We start from the raw sequence: 22008 nt of genomic DNA on the forward strand, positions 1-22008 counted from the left end.
ACACTCTTGTTCAAGATCAGAGGTTACAGTGACTGGAAATGACCTGCTCTAACAAAGAGAAAGTGTCCAAGAAGTCCTCTTCTTCAATTCCAAATTTTGTGTATTGATGGATGTAGGCTTTTGAAGCAAACACATTCCACGCTTTGCCGACAATCAGATCAAGTGGCTTGACTACGAACTGGCTGTTGCTGACCAATGTGGCAGACTTCTCATACTTGTTGAAGGCTCGTTGAGTTTTCCATACATTAAAAGCATCAACAGGTGCTAACCAGGAAGTATAGAGGGCTGGATCTTTCAATCCCCCCAGATCTGCACTTTGCACATCTTTGCCACGAAGGATGACCAAGTTAGCAATAGAAGTGTTCAAATGAAGCTCCCTGGTGAAAGGTGTTTTGCCAAGAGGAGGCAGTCCTGATACAGGTGGCCGTACTTGCCAGTTGATACCTTCTTCCACGTTTGCATTAGAAATGAGCATCTGTCTCAAATGCTTGAGGAGGCCTGCCCAAGTAAATGTGCTGTATGCCAGTGGGTTCTCAGACATCTGAGGAATGGTCCGCACACCCAGCATCTTGAATTCAGGGTGGGGAACAAGATTCTCCATTAAGTCTCCCAATTTTTTTTCCGGCTGACAGATGTTTATTACCGCCTTGGCACAGTCACTGATGGACGGGGACACACAGACAAGGCGGGCAAGGGCACCCGACCCTCCCCCCCCCCTCAGCCCCCAGGGTGCTTGCACTCAGGCTGAGTGGGGGTGGGGACTCACAGGAGGGACAGCCCTCTGAGGGACCCAATCAACCAAGGAAGTCGTTGGCAGGGTCAGAACACCCACACAGTCAGATGAGGCACAGTTTACAGAGCAGCAAGTTCAAAGCCAACCAGCACAAAGAGGAGTCCCTCTCTGATCCTGGCTTAGCCACCACAAACATTTGCTGGCCAGGCGCCTCTCCACACAGCGGCAGCAGCGGCTCACCTCGCCTCCAGACTGTCCCTGGCCACCAGGTGTGGCTCAAGAACTGATGCCTCGGCCAGCTGGGGTAGGACAATCTCACAGCAGGTGACCGGGCAGGTCACCTGGGAGACTTGTGTAAGTGGAGAGCTGAACTTGGTCTGCACCCTCACGGACTCCCGGGTGGACACACTGAGTAGCAAGCACCAAGGTGACAGCACAAGAATTCCCTGGGGGCTTTGGGGGTGTGGACATCGCAGCACTAGGGAATATCCCAGGCCAGCTGTCATCTCGGGAACAGGTGAAGTGGGGGAGGGGAAGGGGACCAGCCATCAGGGCTCTTGCTGGACCAGGGGATCTGATATAGGATGAACCACCGCCGTCGGTAGCCATCAGAGGCAGGCAGAGGGAGCTGGAGGTGCCAATTGTCTGAGGGGCCCTGATCTAATCGCTATGACAATTTAATTCTCTACCAGAAGAGGGGCTCTGTAGTGAAGCGTTTGGCTACCAACCAAAAGGGGGCTGGCTGGAGCCCACCCAGCGGCAATCAGCTTCCATAAAGATTTGAGCCAAGAAAACCCTAGGGGGCAACTCTGTCCCAAGGGGCCACTAGGGGTCAGAATCATCTGGACAGCATCTAAGAACAGGAACACGATGGACAGGGGTGTACCTGCATGTTAATTCCTATAAACGAACAGGAAACAGTAAAGCTTGATGAACACCTTCCTGGCCTGTAGAGCACCCAGCATGACATCCTTTCAACAAAACTCTAATTGGGTGACCGAATATCCCTTGTTATCGGATGTATACATAACCTTCTCCCTGGGGAACGGACAACAGAAAAGTGGGTGAAGGGAGACATCAGACAGTGTAAGACATGACAAAATAATAATTTATAAATTATCAAGGGTTCATGGGGGAGGGGGGATGGGCAGGGAGGGGAAAATGAGCTGATGCCAGGGGCTTAGCAAATGTTTTGAGAATGATGAGGGTAATGAACGTACAGATGTGCTTGACACAACTGATATATAGATGGATTATGATAAGAGTTGTATGAACCCCTAATAAAATGATTTTTAAAAAGAAAGGAAGAAAGGTTTGAAATCGCCAGTCACTGCGAGGGAGACAGAGGAAGCCTTCTATGCCCGTAAAGAGTCTTGTCTTACAGGGTCGCGGCGAGTCAGAGTTGACCAGATAGCAGTTACTGAGACTGGGTGCAAGAACAAGCTGGCTGGGAGAAAGTGACAAATCCTGAAAAAAGAATCCCTGCCTGGTCCATGTTGGAAAACATTTCCTTCTATTGAGATAGAAGAGAAGGGGCGGGGGGTGGGGGGTGGGGAGGAATCAGCCTAAAATGAAACACATTGATCTAATTCCACCATGTGAAATTTTAAAATGTGAAGTGTAAAATAAACTTTCTCAAAATATGTACCCCTGGACACATTGTCTGATCAAATACATTTGGAATTTCTGGATTAAAAAAGACTTAATTGATCCATGGGTCCTGCTGCTCCTAGGATGCCTCATTTTAATATGTATGTATATTTTGTTTCATTGTTTTCCTTTTTTTTCTTGCAGAAAAGTATACATATCTTCACCAAGCATCCAGCAGGAAGAAATTACAGAAGACAAAGAGCTTTGCCCATATTCCATATTATTAAAAGGCAGGAATTTAAGGTTTATTGAGTGAAGGGGTCTTGATGCCAGCCTCTGTAACTTCTTCTCAGTACCTGCTGAGCATAACGTAACCCCTCACCTTCTCAAAACCTCTCACAGACACCTTTCCTTTTATTCCCGTTGTAACAAAAATCCTCCTTTATAAAATACAGTTAGCCTAAGGGCGCTTCCTTAGGGTCTCTATGAAACTTTTGTAACTTGCTACATTGCTCAGAAGTAGGCAGGTTGCACGTGGATGGCCAAGTAAAAGGGTCCATAATACTGGGAGTTTTCTCTTAGTTACCAGACTATGAGTGATTAAAATGTAGACCCTGCTACGTAGTTAGTCAATGAAGACTTCCCAAGACTGGCCCAGGGCTCACAGGACCCTCTTGCTCTGTATGTTTTCTCCTGGGCAACAGTTGTTTCACGTGAATGACCTGAAACCCCAGGCAATATAAAGTATCTACATGCGACTCCTCAAAGTGTAAATTCCAAAGCCAAAAGTATGTATGAGGGGTATCCCCAAGAAAAAACCAACAGTACACATCCCATTAACCCCCTCGTCTCCCAACCCCCTCCCTCTGGCTCCTGTGAGCAACTCCTTCTGAATTAGTACAGGCACTGGCCTCACCTGGGAAGGTTCTCACTGGTCACAGTGAATTTTTTCTCTAAAAGCAGTTTCACTTGAACTTCATTTTTTTGTGATGGCCAATTTAAGAGAACAGCATGCAGCTCTGAAATCCCCTCCCCCCCCCCCCCCCGCTGAGGAAAAATGCCACAGAAACTGTTGTGATGTTGAACACAGCTTACAAGGACAGCGCTATGGGTGTGTGTGTGAAGTGTACAAGTGGTTTTCTCATTTCAAAAAAGATGAAATGTCCATTGATAACAAACCTTGTTTGGAAGGCCTGTCACCTTCCCCAACGGACAAAAATGTAGACTCCTGGTGCATTTGGAGTTCATTCCACCAGGTCAGACTGTTAATTAAGCTTTCTATGGGGGAAAAGATTGTGTAACAGTGCAACAAAAAAAGTCCTGATTTGTGACAGACGGGGGCTGGTTTTGCAACCATGACAATGCACCTGCTCAGGTAGCTATCTCAGTGCACCAGTTTGTGGAAAAAGCCAGCATGCCTCTCTTGCCCCACGGACCTTAATCACCTGACCTTGCTCTGTGTGACTTCTTTTTGTTTCCATGAATGAAGACGAACATGAAAAGCCAGTGACTTGATGAACGTAGACATGAAGAGAAAAACGAGGGAGGTGCTGTTAGCCATCTAAACAGTTGAGTTTGAAAAATGTTTCCAAGAATGGAATTGCAGATTTGACAAATGTATTAAGTGTAAGCTTGTTTTGTTAAAAAATTTAAATACAGAGTTTGAAAATAATTTTTTGTTTTGTTTTTGCATACCCTCTTATATTCTCTCTGTATTCTGATTTCAAGCATAATACCACAAAGACATTCTATTTTGGACTGCTGTGGTTTCCTCACTGGGATACATTTGAAATCAAAACTTTCCTTTCTTCCTTTGACTTGGAGAGGGTAAATTGGCTGCACCCCTGCAGGAGAAAAACAACAACAACAACAACACACCAGCATTTCCGGTTGCATTCCTTTGACTGCTGTAAGACAGAAAAGTTTTTCCTATTATAATACAACTTTTGAATTCCCAGATATCAGGAGTAAACAGAATTAAGAAAATAGAACTACCTTAGGGAAGCTGTGAGATATATATGAATCAGAAACCACAAAATGAAACCTGCTCTGAAGCCATCTGCACCTGCTTCAGTATCTAAATCCTGGGTGGTCCTGTGCACCCCTTGCTGCCCAGCCATCCTCCCTGCAGGGTGGGTTGGTGTCTGGCTCTCAGACTTCCTCTCACTATGTACCTTGCACAGTAACACATGACCATGTCCTCAGCAGTCATGGAGCTCAGCTTCAGGAATAACTGAGTATTTGATGTGTCTGTAGTGATGGAGAGTTGGTTTTTGAAGGGCAGGTTATAATTTGTATTACCATCATAGCATATGAGTCCCACCCACTGAAGTCCCTTCCCAAAAGTGGCAGATGCAGGGCCAGCAGTGACTACTGGTGATGGAGAACCCAGAGACACTGCAGGTGGATTTGTACCCTAGTGCCTGAAGAATAAGTTGCATGTGAGTGATCCTTGCCATTATAAATAGAGAGGGACTGAAGTCAATCTCCCTGGTTTCTTCTGAGGCCACTGTAGAGTAATTATTTTGAATTTATCTGCCTGTTAGTCTGTGATGGAGAAAACCTGATCTCAGCGGTGTGAGGAAAATGTAAAAGGAAAGCAAAGTATGTCTAAGCCCAAAGTTCTCTTGTGTCAGCCCTTCATTGCTCTTTACCTGTCTTGGGCTCCAGAATATTCTGTTGTCTGTAAGTTAACAGGATGTAATTCTCTGAAAGGATCAGGGAATTTTCATTCCCTCACACTTTCCAAAATTCTTTTTTTCCTTTATCTTCAGACACCCTTTAAGCTACATCCTTAAATTCCTTGTGTTGCACGGTGGTAACAGAGAGGCCCCATATTGCACTGTCACTGTTGCCAGGTTACAGAAACAGGTGGATTCGAAAGATTCTAAATTTTATTTTCACATATGTGGGAAAGGAGACTGCGGGAGATAGTCATGGGGGTGTCTCTCTAAATGTTAGCCTCCTTGTCCCTTTGTGTATATAACATATATACACATGCTGGTGGGATAGCTCTTCAGTCAGACACAAATCATAGAATGACGGGCACAAACTGAGTGTGATAGTTAGGTTTATTGTGCAGACTAGGCCTCTGTAGGAACATGTGGACGGAGTTTAATCAGGTCACAGCTTGATTGGAGGGCGACCGAGATAAATACTTTCCAAGGCTGGCCTCCCGTTTCTCTTTCTCCCTGGTTATTGGACCAGCATGCTGTTGCTTGGGCTAATCCTTTGCCTCAACCATGTGCTGCACTACCTGTGGGCTGAGCCAACCTGTGGATTGTGTCTGTCGCCTGGCTGTGCATTGCTAGAACTTGAGGCTCCTTCGAGACCAGCTTTGCCATTCTACTGGTGGTGTTGCTGTTCAGAAATTCCTGGAGCTTGAGACCCCATTGGGGCCTGCTTCACCATGTTCCCACGCTACTACCTGTGGCGGCCCCACCCTACTGTCTGCTGTCAGTGGGCAAACTCTACCTGTCTTGCCTGAGAGCAGATGCCGCTGTTTGCTTCCTTGACCTTGGACCTGCAGCCCTTGTGAATTGTAGGGCTATCAGTATATTAACTGTTCAAAGAAAGTGAGTTGAACTGAGCCCTCTGTACTGCTGTGTGGGCTAACTAGCTGTTATACTCCCTCTCACTACATAGATCGATCTATCTATCTATCTATCTATCTATCTATCTATCTATCTATCTATCTATCTATCTAATCACAAGTGTCCTGATTTTGTTTCTCTAGAGATCCCTGCCTAACACACTGGGGTAAATAAAATTTTGGTTTAACATGGATCTTGTGTTACAGAGCTGCCATTACATAGGAACCCTACATTTCAGAGGAGACAGGCTTGATTTGTAGGTCCTGGTTCTTAGAGAGAGTGTAATGTGATCACATGAGTTTATATAATCTCCGGCATGCAAACCATGGTAAACACATCCATAGCAGGAAGGGATTGTACTGGAGACATACACGTAATGGGGATGGGGATGAGCTAGATGTATACACACAATAGGAAAGGGAGGGACTAGAGGTATACATGTGACAGGAAGATACATAGACGGTACATATGTAACAAGATGGATGGACTGTAGTCAAGGTGGCAGCCTAAACTTGGTCGTCTCTGAGCTGGCTTGACCTTAGGTGTCTTTGAGTTCTCCTCCAGGGGAATCATCTATGATCCTTATCAGAAGGGAGTGGGCTGTACTTAGGGTGGGGCAGACAATAGGGTCTGATTGCTCTTGATGACAGACACCCTTCAGGCAGATAGCCTTCAAGCAGTTGACCTGCAAGCACCTAGTAAGTGACCATGTGTTTGCAAACATCTCCTTAAATTTGGCATTATTATGGGAGGACATTGAGGGGAATGACTTACTTTTTAGGAGAATGTTATTGGAACATATCTCCAGTTTACGATTGTGAAGGTTCCCTTCTCAGAAGCCCTGGCCTCGAAGACCCCTTAACATATGAATGTTGAGAATTTGTCCGCATGCACTCTTTCCCAGGTTCTGTTTCCCACACAAGTTCACCTGTGTGGATTCAAAACTTAAATGTCCCTAACACTCATCATAACCCTAGGTCTAAACCGAGCCCTACCATTACCCTTAAACCTAAAGCTACCAGTAACCCTAACCCTAAACTCAAGCAAAGGTCTAATCTTTTTAAAAAAAATCTTTTTATTGGGGCTCATAAGGCTCTTATCACAATCCACACATACATCAATTGTATAAAGCACATCTGTACATTCTTTGCCCTAATCATTTTCAAACCATTTGCTCTCCACTTAAGCCCTTTGCATCAAGTCCTCTTTTTGACCCTCCTTCCCTGCTCCCCCCTCCCTCATGAGCCCTTGATAATTTATAAATTATTATTTTGTCATATCTTGCCCTGTTCGACGTCTCCCTTCACCCCCTTTTCTGTTGTCCGTCCCCCAGGGAGGAGGTCACATGTAGATCCTTGTAATCGGTTCCCTCTTTCCAACCCACTCACCCTCTACCCTCCCCGTATTGCCACTCACACCCCTGGTCTTGAAGGGATCATCCGCTCTGGATTCCCTGTGCCTCCAGCTCCTATCTGCACCAGTGTACAACCTCTGCTCTATCCAGACTTGCAAGGTAGAATTCGGATCATGGTAGTTGGGGGTGAGGAAGCATTTAGGAACTGGAGGAAAGCTGTATTCTTCATCAGTGCTACATCGCACCCTGACTGCCTCATCTCCTCCCCTAGACCCTTCTGTGAGGTGATATCCAGTGACTGACAAATGGGCTTTGGGCCTCCACTCTGCGCTTCCTCCTTCATTCACTGTGGTAAGATTTTTTTTTTTCTGATGATGCCTTATACCTGATCCCTTCCACACCTCGTGATTGCACAGGCTGGTGTGCTTCTTCCATGTGGGCTTTGTTGCTTCTGAGCTAGATGGCCGCTTGTTTACCTTCAAGCCTTTAAGACCCCAGACGCTATCTCTTTTGATAGCCAGGCACCATCAGCTTTCTTCACCACATTTGCTTGTTCACTTGCTTTGGCTTCAGTGGTTGTGTCGGGAGGGTGAGCATCATAGAATGCCAATTTAATAGAAGAAAGTATTCATGCATTGAGGGATGCTTGAGTAGAGGCCCAAGGTCCTTCCACCACTTTAATACTAAACCTATAAATATAGGCACATAGATCTATTTCCCCACCCTCATATATATATTTGCATATGTACATATCTTTGTCTAGACCTCTATAAATGCCCTTTGCCTCCAAGCTCTTTCCTCTACTTCCCTTGACTTTCCTCCTGCCCCACTATCATGCTCCATCTCCACCTGGGTTATAGCTATATCTCTTCGTTGCCTTACCCTTGATCATTCCTTACCAGGCCTCCCCCTCCCACCTCACCACCAATTTGGACCCTTTGTTGTTCCCTTGTCCCTGGGTTTGTTAACCCCACTTCCTTACTCCCACGTCCCCCTATCCCAAGTCCCCCCGGAACTGTCGGTCCTGTTGTTTTTCCTCCTGATACTTCATCCTGCCTATCTTATTTAGACAGACCTGTGGAGATAATAACATGCACAGAAACAGAGGAAAGACAGAGGAAAGCCAAGCAACAGTATACAACAAAACAACAACAACAAACCACTGACAAAGAACAAAACAAAAGACATCAAGAAAGAAAAGCTTGTAGTTAGTTCAAGGATTGCTTGTTGGCCTTTAGGAGTGTTCTCCAGTCCAGTCTGTTGGGGCACCATGCCCTGGCCCCAAAGTCCATTTTCAGCATTCCCTGGGGACCTTGTCGCTCCATTCCCTTGTTGTTCTGCTGCACTCCCCCAGTGCTTTGTCTCGGTGTGGTGGGATCAGTTTTGGCACAATTCCCACACTGTGTCTCCAATGCTATCCCCTGCAGGGCCATGGGTCAGTGAGGGACATCATATCTCATAGTGGGGCTGGCCATGTGGTTGTTCAGTTCTTTTGCTTCATCATTTCTCCTACCGCTTTTGCTTCTTTTGTTCTAAAGCAAGTTTCAGAGATTCTTCTGACATCTGCTTTGATCTTTTCTTTCTTTTTAATGACTTTTCCAGTTCTGTATGTGTGATGGCCTTGATGCCATCTCACAAGTTGTGTGGTCTTCTGTCATTAGTATCCAATGTGTTGAATCCATTCTTGAAATAGTCTTTGATTTAAATAGAATGGATTCAATACTATAATTTGGCTTTCCTGACTTGTTTTGATTTTGTTTAAGTTCAGTGTAAACTTCCATGAATTGTCCATATGGAAGTTCCAACCTAAATTTAGAGACTGTTTCAGGAATAAGTTTGATGTAGTTGGCCCCTGATTTTATTCAGACAGATGATATTGAGCCCTTCCATTGTCTCTTTCCACAGATGTAGTCTACTTGATTCTTGTTTATTCCATCTGGAAGAACCCGCATGCATAGCTGTCATTTATGTTGTTGAACAAAAGTAATCGCAGTGAATAAGTGATTGATCTTATAAAGTTTTATCATGTGCTCTCTGGCATAATTTCTATCATCAAGGCCTTATTTTTAAACCAGACTTGGTGGTGTAGTGGTTATGTGTTGGGGTGCAGTCCACAAGGTTAGCAGTTCAAAACCACTAGCTGTCCCAAACAGCAGCTTTAGGCCTTTCTCTTCTTGTAGAAAGAGTTATAATTTCAGAAACCCACAAGGAGAACTCTACCCTATCCTAAGGGTTACTATGAGTTGGCATTGACTAGATAGAAGTGAGTTTTGAGTTATCCTTCATCTTTGCTTGCCACATTTACATTCCAATAATCAATAATTACCAACATATCTTGATTGCAACTTGGATTAATGTCAGATTTATTAAACCCTTCAGGCATACTTCCTGGTTTCCTGGAGCCCAAACCCCAGTGCTTTCTGAATACCTGCACAGTAAGTTAAAAATTACATAGCTCTTTAACAAATGGAAGCGCACATAAATTCACCCAATCCCTTGTCTTACCTCACCATTTTTTGTGAATATGTATAAATTACCTCTCTGTTTCCCTGTAATTCTGAAAATATCTAGGTATTTAAAGAGCCTAGGAATCTTCTTGGATCCTTGCTCAGGGCTTCTCAACAAAGTTATTTTCTTTCTTTCTTAAAAAAGATAGTATATCTAGAGATTGGATTTCTGTGCACATTATGGGTAGGGACACTTTTTGGTTAATTTACAGCTCAGTAAAACCAACTGACAGACAAGTAGTCTAGTGAGGGTGATAGTGTTGTTATTGTTGGGAGGTGCCATTGAATTGGCTCCTACCCATAGTGACCCTATTCAAAACAGAATTAAATGCTGCATGGCCCTGTACTGTCCTCACAATTGATCCTACGCCTGAGCGCATTGAGACAACTACTGTGACAATACCTTTCCTTGAGGACCTTGCTCTTTTTTGCCATCCCTCCACGTCACTCAACATGATGTCCTTCTCTAGAGCCTGGTCTCTCCTGATAATATGTCCAAAATATGTAAGATGAAGTCCTGCTATCCTTGCTTCTAATGAGCACTCTGGCCTTATTTCTAAGACAGGCCCGTTTTACCTTTTTTTGGCCATAGTGCTTTCAATATTAGTTTCTAGCACCACAATTCAAGTTCATCTATTCTTCTTAGTCCTTCCTTATTCAGTGTCCAACTTCCACATGCATATGATGCAGTGGAGGGTACCATGGCTTGGGTCAGGCACCTTAGTCCTTAAAGAAACATCCTTGCTCTTCAGTACTGTAGCAAGGTTTTGTGCAGCTGATTTAACTACTGTAATACATCGCATTTATCTCTTGCTGCTGCTTCCACGAGCATTTATTGTTGTTCCAAGTAAGACAAAATCCTTGACAATTTCAACCTTTACTCCATTTATCAAGATGTCACCTCCTGGTACAGTTGTGAGGATTTTGGCCTTCTTTACACTGAGTTGCAATCCATACTGAAGGCTGCAATCCTTGATCTTCATCAGCAAGTGCTTCAGTTCCTCCTCACTTTCAGCAAGTAAACGTGTGTCATCTGCTTATCCAGGTTCTTAGTAAGCCTTCCCCCAATTGTGATGCTGCACTCTTCTTCATAAAGGTCAGCTCTCCGGATATTTGCTCAGCATGTAGATTGAACAAGTACGGTGAGAAGAGGCAACCCCGCTGCACAACTGTCCTGATTTTAAACCATGCAATATCCCCTTGACCTGTTTTCACACTGCCTCTTGATCCACGTACAAGTTCCACATGAGCCCAATGAAGTGTTTTAGAATTCCCATTGTTTTCAAGGTTTTCCGCAGCTTATTATGATCCATGAAGTCAAATGCCTTTTCATAGTCAATGGAATGCAAGTAAGCATCTTTCTGGTATTCTCTGCTTTGAGCCAAGATGACCTGACATGAGCAATGTGATCAATATAGAATAATAGTGTACTGAAAATTAAGAAGGATATCCATGCATTACATTGAATAATGTTATGTACATGCAACATGCTTAGTAAGTATGAAATAGTATTTAGGGGCAATGCAAAGCCTGGACAAGTGAAGTTATTCTATGTTTGACAGTGTCCTTTTAAAAACAAATGTCACAGGTTGATGGTCAGCTAGATAAAAATCTAGTGTCAACTGACGTGCTTTATTTGATCCAAAATATTTGAACCAGGCACTTTTATTTGATCTCAACCATAAAATAAAAGATAATCTAGACCAGTCTTGATTTTCAATTTAAAATCTTTGGAGAGTAGACATGAGCTGTGACAGTGCTAGGCTGGAGCCGAGCAGCTATGAACGAATCCACATGCCACAGCCCTTGCACTTGGCATGGCTGCCTCTGAGCGCGTGTCGCTATTGATGCTACTGGTCTGGCCCCTGTGGGCTTTGCGGTTTACAACCTCTGTCTCAAAGCACTGTGTCTAGTTTGGACCTGGGATGTAAAGGAGTTGGAACAGACCAACAATAAGAAAAGACTAAAGGGATCGATACATTTAAATTTAATGGCCTGTTTTTTAAAAATCATTTTATTAGGGGCTCATACAACTCTTATCACAATCCATACCTATACATATATCAGTTGTATAAAGCACATCTGTACATTCTTTGCCCTAATCATTTTCTTTTTTTTTTTTTTTACATTTTATTAGGGACTCATACAACTCTCATCACAATCCATACATATACATACATCAATTGTATAAAGCACATCCGTACATTCCCTGCCCCAATCATTCTCAAAGCATTTGCTCTCCACTTAAGCCCTTTGCATCAGGTCCTCTCTTTTTTCCCCTCCCTCCTGCTCCCCCCTCCCTCATGAGCCCTTGATAATTTATAGATTGTTATTTTGTCATATCTTGCCCTATATGGAGTCTCCCTTCCCCCCTTCTCTGCCGTCCATCTCCTAGGGAAGAGGTCACATGTGGATCCTTGTAATCAGTTCCCCCTTTCCAACCCACTCACCCTCCACTCTCCCAGCCTCGCCCCTCACACCCCTGGTCCTGAAGGTATCGTCCACCCTGGAGTCCCTCTGCCTCCAGCTCCCATATGCACCAGTGTACAACCTCTGCCCTATCCAGTCCTGCAAGGTAGCATTCGGATCATGGTAGTTGGGGGAAGGAAGCATCCAGGATCTAGGGGAAAGCTGTGTTCTTCATCAGACTACATCGCAGCCTGACGGACCCATCTCCTCTCCTAAACTCCTCTATGAGGGGATCTCCAGTGTAATGACCTGTTTTAGATAGAAGTAAATGTGATCAGTGGGCTTTGGCTGTGTGCCTTGTTTCCTGGCTGGAGCAACCCTGGAAATAGCTCAGGCTACGAGTGTGCTCACAAAGCCCTGGCTCCTGCTTCTGCTCCCACTGTCAGCTCTGCAGGCCGAGGGTCCCTGTGCATGGCAGGGAGAGAAGGAGGGCTGGCTTCCCTTGGGCACCACATGGGCCCACGCATGGAAGACGCCCGGGCTTCTCCAGGGGCTGCCCAAGGAGCTGGGTAGCATGAGCTGCACCTGTGGGGCAGTTAGCAAGCCAACAGGAGAGACAAAGGCACCAGCAAGTGACATCGTTCCCGGTGGCCATTCTGGATATGTTCCAAGTCAAAGCTTCTTAAGCTGTGGGCTGCAACCCCATCTGGGGATCCCCTAACTGGATGCGGGGTTGTGAACAATTTGGCGAGAGTAAAAGGCTTCTGAATATGCCACGACCAAAAATTAATTCAAAATCAAACTTGTAATGAAGGTGAGGGGTTTCTGGCAGTGCGTGGCAGCCAGCGTTGCAAATTTCTCGGGTGAGAAGCAGTTAAGAGTGAGGAAAGTGTGCGAGTAATCAGGCACGTTTTCTGGTGAAGCTGGGAACAGCTCACACCATTTGGGATATGTTTATGGGGCCCTGGCGGTGCAGCTACGCTGTAGGAGAATGATGTGCTGTTTGCTTTTGTAAATATGGTTGTCTGGAAAGCCCTGTGGGGAAGTGCTAGGCTATTCTCTGGGGTCTCTATGAGCCGATCAATTTTTTAAACAGTTTTATTGGCAAATAATTAAAAAATCACACAATTCAATAATTTACTCATATCAAGAAGAGTTGTACAATCATCACTACAGTCAGTTCTAGAACATTTTCTTCATTTAAAAATCATTTTATTTGGGGCCCATACAGCTCATCATAATCCATACATCCATTGTTTAAAGCACATTTGTACATTCGGTGACCTCATCATTCTCAAAATATTTGCTCTCCACTTAAGCCCCTGGCATCAGCTCCTAATTTTTCCTCCTCCCTCCCAGCTCCCCACTCCCTCATGAACCCTTGATAATTTATTATTTTGTCATATCTTACATTGTCCAACATCGCCCTTCACCCATTTTTCTGTTTTCTATCCCCCAGGGAGGAGGTTATATGTAGATCCTTGTAATCAGTTCCCCCTTTCTATCCCACCTTCGCTCCACCCTCCTGGTATCGCCACTCTCACCACTGATCCTGAGGGGTCCAGAGTGCCCTGGATTCCCTGTGTTTTCAGTTGCTATCTGTACCAGTGTACATGCTCTGGTCTGGCCGGATTTGTAAGGTAGAACTGGGATCATGATAGTTTGGGGGGAGGTGCATTGTCTTCATTCTGGCACTCACCGTTATTAGCTTTCCATTTCCACCCAACCTTCCCTGCCACAGCCTCCAACTGATGGCAATGGGTCTGGATTTCTACACGCACTTTCGCTTTCCCGGGAATGCTCCTCCAGTCAAGTGCGAAGAAACAAACTTTTGCTGCACTCTTTTTTTCTAGGGACACTGACCAAGCGCATATCTTCACTGACAACAAGTGGTAAAATCCCCAAAAACAGAGAACACAATAAAATAAGATCACTCACACTCCTACCGCACAGGGCTCACCACTGTGATTTCAAGGGAGTGTTAGCTGATGAAGCTGCTCCCTCGCTCTCCTGTCTCCTCTCCTCCTTCCTCCCCGCAGCCTTTCTTCTTGGCAGGGGGAGGATTGGGTGAACTGAAACTGAGAAGTCACTTGGGAAGATATGACTGAAAGATGGCTGAAAAGAAGGAGCTTTTGTAATGAAGATGTGGAGTAAGAAGAAAACAAATTAAACCGCAGCAGCACAGGAGAAGTTAGGTACACGAAAAGCTTCAAGGTTGCCTGGAGGGGTCTGCCCTGGGGGCGCCCCACTGGCCTGCAGAAAGCTTGGGCGGAGGGCAGGAAGAACAAGGACCACCGTGGAAGGCCCCTTTCTGGGGAAAGAGACATTAGCTAGGAAATGCAAAGCACCTGGCCATCCCCTCACAGAGAGGTCCCAGGGAAGACATGAGCCAGTACAGCACGGATGAAATACAAACTTTCCTCTGTCTCTTTAATGCTTCCTTCCTCCCACTATCATGACCTCAATTCTACTTTACAAATCAGATTAGACCAGAGAATGCACACTGCTACAGATACGAGCCTGAAACACAGGGAATCCAGGACAGATAAACCCCTCAGGACAAACAAGGAGAGCAGAGATACCAAGAGGATTAGGGGAGGGTGGGGGGAGAAAGGGGGAATTGATCACAAGGATCAATCTAGAACCCCCTCCCAGGGGGATGAATAACAGAAAAGTAGATGAGGGGCTATGGAGGACAATGTAAGATATGAAAATAATAATCCGTAACTTATCAAGGGTTCGTGAGGGAGTGTGGGTCGGGTAGGGAGAGGGAATAAATGGGGGGGATTGATATCAGGGGCTCAAGTGGGAAGAGAATGCTTTGAAAATGATGATGGTGGCATATATGCAAATGTGTTTGACACGCTGGATGAATGTATGGATTGTGATAAGAGATCTAAGAGCCCCCTATAAAAGTATTTAAAAAAAAGAAGAGGGAGAAATAAAAGGGGAGAGAATGCAAATTGAATTGACTGGGTTTACAAAAACTCCTATATGGTTAATTGTACTTTCCATTTTGGTTTGGCAGTGGAAGGAAAGGAATTGTAAATCAATATGAACAATATGTAAATGTGTTTGTAATAATACACCTGTGAGTGTCAAATGATGCCCCTGGTCTGAGGGCATAGTGCTCTATAAGGGGTAAGTGATAAAAGCAAAACAATTCACTGCTAGGCTAAACACTAACTTGTTGGTATGGTTTGTTAATTATTTCTGGAGGTGACTTAGGATGAATGACAATAAAAGTTTGGGAGAATAAGTTTTTGATTGACCCCAAAATGATTTTGCTGCAAAATTCAAATGTGGTGAGCATAATGTGGAGTTTATCCTCCTCTAGAGAACTCTAGGTTTTCCTATCCCATTTGCATCAATAGCAAGATAATTTATCTTGATTACAGGGAGTACTGAAGGGAGTAATTGTCATGTGCTGCTTATTATAGTGCTTCTAAGTAAATCAAAAACTCCAAAGATACAGAGGTTTGAAAGTCAGCCATAGGGCATGCACACTTGCATGTGTTTCGATGATCAATAGTAAATGATCCATGGACTAGAAATGCTTTCTTAGAGTGACCGTAATTGTTTTTATTCCTCTCTTTTCCAGCTCATTTACAATCAGCTTTTAAAAACAAGTCTGAACCTGGGCGCCTTTTCCCCAAAAAGAGGCTCTGGATCCTGACACTGGGCCCAAGGTACCAGGAATCCCTTTGGGAATGAGTCCAGTCTCACAGGTGACCCCATGGTGGCCTCTACATCCAGCTCTCAGGTGCAAACACACACACCTTGCATAGGGTTTGTTTGTTTTATAATTGGAATTCATTGCCAGCATTCAAAAACCAGGAGCTATCACATGAATGAACAGATCTCTCAGGTCTTTTTTAAAAATCAGAAAGCTGGTCACATTGGGTCTTCACTGCCATGTATAGGTAGGAGGGGATAAGAAGCAGAAATGGAGGACAGGTGCCCTCTCTTTCAGTTTGGAGGGCCGGGTCTCTCCCTTAGGTGAAGCACGCATGCACACGTCCTCGCCCCCTGTCCAGTTCCACAGCTTGCTCTCTTTCGGCAGGCGCTCTCCTTGGGTCCCAGCACTTCTCGCTGGGGTTCTGGGCCTCCTCTTAACCAGCCATTTTCCCACGTGGTTTTTCAAACTCCTCCAAAGCGGCCATTTTCAGTTGTGAACTCTCCCCGCACACCATGAGGCCTTCCATACTTTCTAGAGATAGCATGTGTATCTGCATGTAGCACATTCAGATTGTAGTGTATTACCTGAAACTTCCCTTTCCCTCCTAAAAGTTACTTAGATTTACAAAAATGCTTCTGCCCCGTGAATTCTTTCAGCATTGAGAAGCAGGAACAGGGGGAACCCCTCTGAGAAACCTACACCATGACCCTCTCTCCTAAATGGGGTGGGCTCCACAGGCATATTGGTCCCCTCCCTTCTGTCTCATCTCTTCTATCTTCCAGGACACGTAGCATTTCAACTTAGGACCTTTACTCTATCCTCCATCATTTTAGTTCCTTGCACTTCCATCTGTCACTATGCTCAGAAAAAATGAAGGCTTCTCTTCATGATCCAGTCATCTGAGAAAGGGCGAGGTTGTCACAAACTTCATCACTGTCATCAGAAACCTCATCCTCATCTAGCCTTGTCTCCCAACCTGCGGCCCTTCCTAAATTCGCTGATGTGCTTTTTGACAGACCATCTACTGAACAACTTCGTATCTTCATCAGCTCTGTTCAACAGGTAGAGAACTTGGAGGGCTTGGGTTAGGATGTCTGCTTTCTGAAGCACTGCCTCTTCTTTTGTGTCCCTCTGGCTGAGAAGAAAGGCTAGAATAAGATGCGGGTAGGTAGTGTGCAGTTACTAAAAGCAGGAACATTCACAGGGACTCTAGTCCTCTGACTCAACCCTCCCAAGAGATCAAACGCAGCCCTCTGGAGGGTCATGAGGCCTGCTGCACATGAGACGATGCATTGTCTAAGTTTATAGACATGGTATTTACCTTCTTAAGACTCTGTTTCCTGATCTGTTTGGGTGGGTAAAGCTTTCAGGAAGGCCGAAAGAATGTGTGGTAGAGACCAAGGTGTCTAATACTTCCACCATATGAACAAGCAACTGGATCACTCTCTAGTTCTCTGTTCCAACTTTCTCTGCACTGTCTAGTGGAAAGGAGTAGCCTGGAGTCCCGTTCGAGGAATCTTCATATGGCTTGAGGGTTCAAGAAGGACCATAGGCCTAGATGCAAAACTGTTCCAAGTAGCAACCTGTGTACCCATTTCCTTCAGTGACATTGGGGAAACTTTACTGCACTCAGTCCAGGAGCAGTAGTAAGAGGTGGTACCGAGAAAGCACCTGCTGTGTAGGCTTACAGTTGATGCATCTGCTGTGTTGGATACCTCTGGCTCCCCTTTGGATCCAAGCATCACTCCCACAAACCTTTCTAGAGGCTTTGACCTGTGTCACATGATAATACCTTTTTTGGAAAAACTCCTCTTCAATGAAGGCTTACGAGAGACACAGGGGGTGGTGACATTGTCTGGGGCTTGTAAGGCTCTGCGGTGCCCTGGTGACCCTGCTCAATTGCCCCTTCTTCCTCCACCAATCCAGGATTCTCATTCAGACTCATTTGGTTTGGCTCCCTTCCAAACCTCATTTCCTTTAGCAGAGCACATTGCCTCGCCTCCTTTGTCTGGTCATGAATCGTATTTGACAGGGGTCCGCAGTCATGCTTTCACTTTTGGTGTCCAAGATCTGGGAGCCAATTCAATGTCTTCCTGTCTTTCTTTGGCACCACACTACAGAAAGGATATGGGTGCGGTTATGGTCATTGTGCTAATTTCAATGTAGTAGTGGGTATAAATGATATCGCACTAAATTTGCAGCAACTGTAATGTGACTCGAAAACACCTGTGGTTTCTATTGATGGCAAAGTCACAGAGACAACTTCATTTCAGTTAGACGTTAGAGAACATCATGACCATTTTCTTCAGCACAGTGAATTATTTAACACGGCATTTCTAGCCATGGTCTTTGTTATTCCCACCAAACCTCTTCCTGATGGGTCTCAGTCAGGGTAGAGACCAAGGGACCATGTGTGGGGAGATGCTGATAGGATTCAGTTATGAGTGACTGCTGATTGTGACTGCCATCTTGTTGGGTATAAAATGAACCATCTCAGAATAAGAAGGTGTTGGGGGAGGATCTTATTAACCTCTGTCCATTGAAAAGAGCCAGAAACGAGTCCTTTGGACCTTGAGATCCCTGTGTATTGAAACTCCTTGATCCAGGAGGGGCAGTCAATGAGTGACAGAGGAATGATGCAGCAGAATCAAGAGTCAAAGAATGAGACATGGCAGTGGACTTCCCAGCCCATGGAGGAAATCAAGCTGAGTGCCATTGGTTGCCTAGTGGAATGAGATTTCGCCAAGCATATAATTAGAGGAGCTAGGTTTGCTGATTCTCAGAGCTAGAGCTGAGTGGCTTTGAACTGAGGCTTGCAGTGGAGTGGCATGCCCTTTTGCATTTATTGTCATCCCTGAAGAACTTTGTCACATTGCATGAGCAGGGTAGAGGCTAAGGGACCCTGTAGCTGAGAGACCAAAGACCAGAGAGAGGCCTGCCTGCAGGCAGTCCCTGCTAAATAATTGTATCCTGAGCATTTGTAGCCTATTAACAACTCCCATAATCTTGAATGTTGTCTGTGAGCTCTGTGTGGCCATGACAGGGAATGACCAGCACAGAGGCTAGAGAGTGCTGTGGGAGGGATGGCTGGTATTCGAAATGACAAGGACAGTTGGAGGGCGGAGGCATGTCAGACCCCGGCCTCCTAGAAGCCGGCTTATAGCAGGTGATGCGGATGGCGGTGATTCTCCATCCCCTCTGTGAAGCCACCAGAGAGGGATGAAACGTTCTACTTCCATAAAGATGTACAGTCTCAGAAATGAACAGGGCCAGTTCTACTTTGTCCCACAGCATTGCCTTCAGTCGGAATTGACAGGATGGCAGTGAGTTGTGAAGCCAGAGGGGTCTTGGTGGTGTAGTGGGTTATATTTTGGGCTGCTAAGCACAAGATCAGCAGTTCAAACCCACCAGTTAGTCCAAGGGAAAATCATGAGGCTTTTTACTCCTATGAAGATTTATAGCCTTGAAGTACAGAGAGCTGAATGAAGGTCGAACATGATAGTGAGACAGGAGGAAAGTAAAAGGAAATAGAGGAAAGAACTAGCAGGCAAAAGATATTTATAGAGGTATAAACATAGGCATGTACATGTATAAATTTATTAATATATAACGACAGGGGTATAGGTCTATGTACATATATTTATAGGTTAGGTATTAGTTGTCCTTCAATGCAAGAACACTTTGTCCTAATCACCTGGCATTCTGTGATGCTCACCTTTCCAACATGATTGATGAAGACAAAATGGGGGTATGAGCTAATGTGGTGAAGAAAGTTATGGTGCCTGGCTATTACAAGATATAGCATTGGGGTCGTAGAGACTTGAACTTAAACAAGCGGCCATCTATCAGGGAATCAACAAAGCCACATGGAAGAAACACATCAGCCTGTTTGATCACAAGGTATTGATGGGATTAGGTATCAGGCATCAGAAGACCCCAAATAAACAACCATTTCTATGTGAATGAGGGGAGTTGGACTGGAGATTCAAAGCCCATCTGTAGACAATTGGACATCCCCTCACAGAAGGGTCACATGGAAGGGATGAGCCAGCCAGGATGCAGTACAGCACCAGCAAAATATACAACATGCCTCTAATTCTTTAATGCTTCCTCCCCCCACTATCATGACCCCAGATCTACCTTACAAATCTGGCTAGACCAGAGAATGTACACCGGTACAGATAAGAGCTCCGAATACATAGAATCCAGGACAGATAAATCGCTCAGGTCAAAAAATAAAAGTAGCGATACAATGAGGGCAGGGGGAAGCTGGGAGAGAAGGGGAGAAAGGAGGAATTGATCACAATGATGGACATACAACAACTGCCCCCTGCCCCGCCCAGCAGGATGAACAACAGAAACATGGGTGAAGGGAGACAGTGGATGGTATAAAATATGAACATGAAAATAATTTGTAAGTTATCAAGGATTCAAGAGGGTGGGAGGGATCGGGGGAGGAAGCAGTCAAAAAAGGAGTTGATACCAAGGGCTCAAGTAGAAAGAAAATGTTTGGAAATGATGATGGGAACCTATGTACAAATGTGCTTGACACAATTGATGCATGGAATGTTATAAGAGCTGTAAGAGCCCTCAATAAAATGATTTATTAAAATTTAAGAAAATAATAAAAATAAAAGATTTACAGCCTCAGAAATAGGGAGACGTTCTACAGGGTTGCTATGGTTGGGATCAACTTGATGGCAATGAGTTCAGACTTGAGTTGTGAAGCCAGAGAACTGACACATCACTTCTTAAAAATTCCCATGGAAGGTTACAGACTCAATGGCTTCTTTCCATGAAAGCCATTCTCGGTGGGGTCTTTGAATTCCAGCTTACCCTCCTTAGTCAGGCTCTACCACCTTCCCATTCCATCTCTTGCCACCCTTCCTCATGGCCTCTGCCCCAGCAGAGTCCTTCTGGCAGTGCCTCCTTGGACATGTCAAACTCTTGCTATGTCAAAGTCTTTATACCTCTTTCCCTAGTGCGTAGAATGTTCATCCCACTCTTTACATCTCAGTTCAAGTGCCACTTCTTCACAATGACCTTTTCTGATGTTTCAGGCTAGATCAGATCTTTCCTGTTATTCTTGCTGTGAAATATAGTTCCTTGATTTGATAATACTTAGCAAAATTTTTAATTAGTCACCAAACAAATAAAAACACAATCACACATCTACCCACACAAACTTTCAGCATCATGGGTATAGGTCCGCATCTGGTTTGTTCTTCACTGTAAACCCAGAACATGGCCGTGTTTGTCACCCAGGAGAAGACCAGTAAATTAATGATTATAAAATGAATGACTCACAGGCTGACAGATCGTCTAATTCATCTTTGTTTGTCAGTGTTTAACGCCATGCTTGGTAGATAGGCAGTGCTCATCTAATGGGAACCGAATGAATTCAAGGCTACCTGATGGGGTAGAAGTTTTTCAGAAGACAGTGATGGAGCTATCAGGGCCTAGCCTAGCCCTGGACCATCTCCCAGAGTTCAACTGCTTAATTCCCTCAATGTTTCTTTTTCTTTAAAAAATTCTGTCCGGGGGGACTTGGGGTGGGGGGGTAGGGGGGTAAGGAAGTGGTGTTAACAAACCCAGGGACAAGGGAAAAACATGGGACCCCAAATGGTAGAGAAGGGGGAGTGGCAGGCATGGTGGGAAATGATCAAGGGTAAGGTTGCTTAGAGAAGAGGTATACTCTAGCCCAGGTGGCAATGAAGCATGGTAGTAGGGCAGGAGGAAAGTCAAGGGAGATGGAGGAAAGAGCTAGGAGTCAAAGGGCATTCATGGAGGTCTAGACAAAGACATGTACATGCAAATATATATAGGAAGATGGGGAAATAGATCTATGTGTCTATATTTATAGGTCAAGTATTAAGGTGGCGGAAGGACCTTGGGCCTCTACTCAAACACTCCCTCAATGCATGAATACCTTCTTTTATTAAATTGGAATTCTATGATGCTCACTCTCCCGACACAACGGCTGGAGCCAAAGTGTGTGAACAAGTAAATGTGGTGAAGAAAGCTGATGGTGCCCGGCTATCAAAAGAGATAGTGACTGGGGTCTTAAAGGCTTGAAGATAAACAAGCGGCCATCTAGCTCAGAAGCAACAAAGTCCACATGGAAGAACACACCAGCCTGTGTG

At 44.9% G+C, this 22008-nt stretch overlaps 1 pseudogene; it reads right to left on the reverse strand.

The window, feature by feature from the left end:
• On the reverse strand, window positions 1–4535 carry LOC142457255 (tubulin delta chain pseudogene; annotated as a pseudogene).
• Window positions 4536–22008: the final 17473 nt, after the last annotated feature.

The sequence above is a fragment of the Tenrec ecaudatus genome, chromosome 9 (genome assembly GCF_050624435.1).
Source record: "Tenrec ecaudatus isolate mTenEca1 chromosome 9, mTenEca1.hap1, whole genome shotgun sequence".
NCBI classification, from domain to species: Eukaryota; Metazoa; Chordata; class Mammalia; order Afrosoricida; family Tenrecidae; genus Tenrec; species Tenrec ecaudatus.